Genomic DNA, 6,277 nt, shown 5'->3' with positions numbered 1-6,277 from the left:
GAGAGATTGAATAATGGTAACGATATTGTTTTGCTCTCGTTGTTACTAGATTTGTCATTAATTAAACCAGTTTGTTTGAAGTTCTCAATAGCTAAGATTGTGAGACATTGTCTTCTTTGTTAATGTGTGGGATATGTTAATGAAACTGTATGATAAACTGAGATTCTCCCTATTCTACATATGTTATTAAGAGATTGAGTAACAGTAATGCTACATGCATTTATTTTGTTACAATCAATTACCTACAATCATTTTTTGGTATGCCACTAAAGATGTCCATTTTTCTCAACTTTTCAGTTATGTTACCTTTCACCTCTGTTAGTAAATGGATATGCGTTACCGTTGCAGCCTAATATCGAAACATTGTAGATGCATTTCGTGAAGTGTCTCCATGTTCTTGTTTTACTCTGTTTATCTTACATAACAATGTAATAACCCTCTCTGTCTTATCTCTTATTAGACTGAACAATTTTTGTATCTAGTTACACTCTTAAGAGATACTTATTTGTTGAGTGTTTTTCACATTTCTAGAAAGTGAATCAATTCAATAACTTTTGAGTGCCAATATTGCTTTGATCTGTATCTGTCTCTGTAACTTGAGAATTTTTTTTTCCCACTGTCAACAGGTCCAATACGTTCCAAGCATGGCACAACCATCACGAGCTTTCTGGTTTGAGATACAAAATCATCTTTGCTGAATCAACATGTCTTTTTATTTGGATAAGACCAAGCGGTTGAAGAGTCATTGTTCCGATAGTGCATCAACTAAATGTAAGTTTACTTGTGTGTTATTTGTTCGTATAAATCTGTACTTGAGTCGTTATAACTAGACCACGCTAAAGCTTTTTTCAAATGTTGACATCTAATCTGTGGAAAATTTTGCGTGTTTGGCTGATATGTGAGTAAAGCATTAGTTATGGATGAGATTGATATTTTCTGTGGATGTCATGCTTCTCTAAAAGCAAAGGAGAAAGTTCTATAGTATAATAATAAGCTTTCACATTCTTTCTCTACCTAAAGTTGTAAAATATGTTAGCCAATGACATTTGTATGCTTGGCTTAAATAAGCTCCCAATCTCGTTCTAATGATAGAGTTTTTTTTTGTTCTGGGTCAGAATTTTAAAGTTGGAGAATTGTCACCTAAAAGGTTCCACTAATTTGGTCAAAAGATGGTGGAGGGCTTTTTTTTTGTTGTTATGCAATTTATAGTGAGCCAAGAGATGCAATACTCGTGTTTAACGTTATGATCACATAACATAGATGGAAAACGTAAGGCTTAAGTTTATGTCTCCACTTAATCTCAAGTGGTATGACGTATTTCCTTTGCTTTTAGATCCTCCATTAGTTGAAAACTTTAAAACCAATAACAAACATTGATGAATTATGATTCGAAGTTTCACTCTGTTTTTTTTCTTTCTTCTTTTAACTTTGTTGCGTCATGGGCATGAACCAAGCGTGTGATACGAAGTCAAAATATATTCTGAACTAAATTTGATGCTTTTGCCTCTGTCATTAATCACTTAATTTTATTTAAGTATAGAAAAGCAGCTTTTGTATAAGGACACACTCAAAAGCATTCTCCCTTCGAGANTTGAAGAGTCATTGTTCCGATAGTGCATCAACTAAATGTAAGTTTACTTGTGTGTTATTTGTTCGTATAAATCTGTACTTGAGTCGTTATAACTAGACCACGCTAAAGCTTTTTTCAAATGTTGACATCTAATCTGTGGAAAATTTTGCGTGTTTGGCTGATATGTGAGTAAAGCATTAGTTATGGATGAGATTGATATTTTCTGTGGATGTCATGCTTCTCTAAAAGCAAAGGAGAAAGTTCTATAGTATAATAATAAGCTTTCACATTCTTTCTCTACCTAAAGTTGTAAAATATGTTAGCCAATGACATTTGTATGCTTGGCTTAAATAAGCTCCCAATCTCGTTCTAATGATAGAGTTTTTTTTTGTTCTGGGTCAGAATTTTAAAGTTGGAGAATTGTCACCTAAAAGGTTCCACTAATTTGGTCAAAAGATGGTGGAGGGCTTTTTTTTTGTTGTTATGCAATTTATAGTGAGCCAAGAGATGCAATACTCGTGTTTAACGTTATGATCACATAACATAGATGGAAAACGTAAGGCTTAAGTTTATGTCTCCACTTAATCTCAAGTGGTATGACGTATTTCCTTTGCTTTTAGATCCTCCATTAGTTGAAAACTTTAAAACCAATAACAAACATTGATGAATTATGATTCGAAGTTTCACTCTGTTTTTTTTCTTTCTTCTTTTAACTTTGTTGCGTCATGGGCATGAACCAAGCGTGTGATACGAAGTCAAAATATATTCTGAACTAAATTTGATGCTTTTGCCTCTGTCATTAATCACTTAATCTTAATTAAGTATAGAAAAGCAGCTTTTGTATAAGGACACACTCAAAAGCATTCTCCCTTCGAGAGGCCAAAGGTTGCTGTGTTACTTTCTTCTCTTCTATGGGGGTGGTTCAGATTTTAGGACCACATATTCTGATCAAGATTCAATTTGTGGATATTTGTCTGGAGATTACGTCTGCAGGTCAGCTCCTTTTCTTTCCACTTTTATTAGTTAAACTATGTCATAACTTTTCTTACTCTTGCTTACGTTAGAGAATCCTAATTATTGTTTCATTCTTTATTCATTCTAAGCATGTCAACTAGTTGCTTAATTATATCATTCTTGATTCCTTCNGGTCCAAAGAAGGACAATGAGAAAGTTCTCGGTCCTAAAATGTCATACCTCAGTGCTATAGGGGTGTTAATGTCTTTGGCTAGCCACACTAGACGAGACATATGTTTTGCCGTGAACCTCCTAGCAAGATATAGTTCTTGTCCAACTATACGGCACTGGAATGGTATTAAACACGTACTACGGTACCTGCGAGGGACGGTTGATTTTGGTTTATTTTATACTAACCATAACCGAGACTGTCTAGTTGGTTTTGCTGATGCAGGTTACCTATCCGATCCACACAACGGTAAGTCACAAACAGGTTATGTGTTTACGCACGGCGGTACGGCGATCTCTTGGCGTTCAATGAAGCAGACTCTTGTGGCCACATCGTCAAATCACGCGGAGATCCTAGCCATCCATGAAGCCAGCCGTGAGTGTGTTTGGTTGCGGTCCATGACTCAGCATATACGGACGGATAGCGGCTTAGAAGACAGCAAGGGAGCAACCGTCATCTACGAGGACAATACGGCTTGCATCGCACAGCTCAAGGAAGGATACATCAAGGGAGATCGGACGAAGCACATACTGCCGAAGTTCTTCTTCACACATGAACTACAAAAGGCCGGAGAAGTTCAAGTGGTGCAAGTACAGTCCTGCGACAACTCAGCCGATCTCTTCACCAAAGCATTGCCGACATCGACGTTCAGGAAGCTCACGCACAAGATTGAAATGCGGAGACTTCAGGACTTGGAGTGATGTTTGGATCAGGGGGAGCAATGTGTGCTGTACTCTTTTTCCTTCACCAAGGTTTTGTCCCATTGGGTTTTCCTGGTAAGGTTTTAATGAGGCAGCATCCCCTAAGCACATTGCAGCGATCCCATCCAACATGGCACGGTCATCTCGTCCAAGGGGGAGTGTTGTAAAACACTTAGTGGACTCTATAGACCGGCCCGCTCACAGTCCGTTAGGACATGGCCTTACGGCCCATTTACTTTCCGCATGTTTACGGCCCATAGCCATTGCTTTACGGCCCATGGCCTATCTTATGTACTCGATTGCTTTATGGGCTTTAGCCCTTGTACTCCTATTATATATACTTGTAACCTCGACATTAATCAATAAGAGTAAGAGATTTCACTTCCTAAATTCTCTAGTTTACAACATTTAAAGAATTTTGGAAAGGAGCCTACTGTGACACGTGCAAGTTTGTCTCTTTCGGCATTTTTTATGTTGTTCAATAGAAGAGGAGGAGGTCACACGTCACAAAGGTCCGATTCCGATGTTACGGGAGTTACTCGTCGCTATGTCAAATCTCCGTATTTCGTATTCATCTGGTTCAATTTCGCAAACCCTAAATGTCAGAAATTGCGGTTTCGTTAATCGCGTGTACTCAGATTTCAATGTTGAGTCGATTGTGTGGGAGGACTGAGAAGGAGACGGTATTGGTTTCTCAGAATTCGATAAAATTTGATTGCTACGAAGATGTCTTACCCAGAACATGTTGCATTGGTGCGTGCCTTTCGACCACATTGAGAAAAATATGTATAAATTAACTCTCTCACACACACACACACATATTTTTTCATTTATATGGTTTGGAAAATTCTGCATCTAGTTTTGGAGTTTTCTTGCTTATGTTCAATAAAATGTGAAAGAATCATCAAACGATATCTGTTTGGTAGTAGATTTCTTGTGTGCCCGTGAAGATGTTCAAATTCTTGAGGGGGTTGCATTTTGATGAACAAGAGTGCATTACATTTTGACTTGCTTTTAGTATAATTTAGTAAGAATCTCTTTGTTGATGAGTAGGATATATTAATGATCATTGTATGATGATGAACAAAGTTGTCTTTATTCCGCATTGGTTATTGAGAGATTGAATAATGGTAACGATATTGTTTTGCTCTCGTTGTTACTAGATTTGTCATTAATTAAACCAGTTTGTTTGAAGTTCTCAATAGCTAAGATTGTGAGACATTGTCTTCTTTGTTAATGTGTGGGATATGTTAATGAAACTGTATGATAAACTGAGATTCTCCCTATTCTACATATGTTATTAAGAGATTGAGTAACAGTAATGCTACATGCATTTATTTTGTTACAATCAATTACCTACAATCATTTTTTGGTATGCCACTAAAGATGTCCATTTTTCTCAACTTTTCAGTTATGTTACCTTTCACCTCTGTTAGTAAATGGATATGCGTTACCGTTGCAGCCTAATATCGAAACATTGTAGATGCATTTCGTGAAGTGTCTCCATGTTCTTGTTTTACTCTGTTTATCTTACATAACAATGTAATAACCCTCTCTGTCTTATCTCTTATTAGACTGAACAATTTTTGTATCTAGTTACACTCTTAAGAGATACTTATTTGTTGAGTGTTTTTCACATTTCTAGAAAGTGAATCAATTCAATAACTTTTGAGTGCCAATATTGCTTTGATCTGTATCTGTCTCTGTAACTTGAGAATTTTTTTTTCCCACTGTCAACAGGTCCAATACGTTCCAAGCATGGCACAACCATCACGAGCTTTCTGGTTTGAGATACAAAATCATCTTTGCTGAATCAACATGTCTTTTTATTTGGATAAGACCAAGCGGTTGAAGAGTCATTGTTCCGATAGTGCATCAACTAAATGTAAGTTTACTTGTGTGTTATTTGTTCGTATAAATCTGTACTTGAGTCGTTATAACTAGACCACGCTAAAGCTTTTTTCAAATGTTGACATCTAATCTGTGGAAAATTTTGCGTGTTTGGCTGATATGTGAGTAAAGCATTAGTTATGGATGAGATTGATATTTTCTGTGGATGTCATGCTTCTCTAAAAGCAAAGGAGAAAGTTCTATAGTATAATAATAAGCTTTCACATTCTTTCTCTACCTAAAGTTGTAAAATATGTTAGCCAATGACATTTGTATGCTTGGCTTAAATAAGCTCCCAATCTCGTTCTAATGATAGAGTTTTTTTTTGTTCTGGGTCAGAATTTTAAAGTTGGAGAATTGTCACCTAAAAGGTTCCACTAATTTGGTCAAAAGATGGTGGAGGGCTTTTTTTTTGTTGTTATGCAATTTATAGTGAGCCAAGAGATGCAATACTCGTGTTTAACGTTATGATCACATAACATAGATGGAAAACGTAAGGCTTAAGTTTATGTCTCCACTTAATCTCAAGTGGTATGACGTATTTCCTTTGCTTTTAGATCCTCCATTAGTTGAAAACTTTAAAACCAATAACAAACATTGATGAATTATGATTCGAAGTTTCACTCTGTTTTTTTTCTTTCTTCTTTTAACTTTGTTGCGTCATGGGCATGAACCAAGCGTGTGATACGAAGTCAAAATATATTCTGAACTAAATTTGATGCTTTTGCCTCTGTCATTAATCACTTAATTTTATTTAAGTATAGAAAAGCAGCTTTTGTATAAGGACACACTCAAAAGCATTCTCCCTTCGAGAGGCCAAAGGTTGCTGTGTTACTTTCTTCTCTTCTATGGGGGTGGTTCAGATTTTAGGACCACATATTCTGATCAAGATTCAATTTGTGGATATTTGTCTGGAGATTACGTCTGCAGGTC

Source organism: Camelina sativa, chromosome 8 (assembly GCF_000633955.1).
Source record: "Camelina sativa cultivar DH55 chromosome 8, Cs, whole genome shotgun sequence".
In the NCBI taxonomy this organism is placed as follows: domain Eukaryota; kingdom Viridiplantae; phylum Streptophyta; class Magnoliopsida; order Brassicales; family Brassicaceae; genus Camelina; species Camelina sativa.
This window is presented reverse-complemented; position numbering follows the sequence as displayed.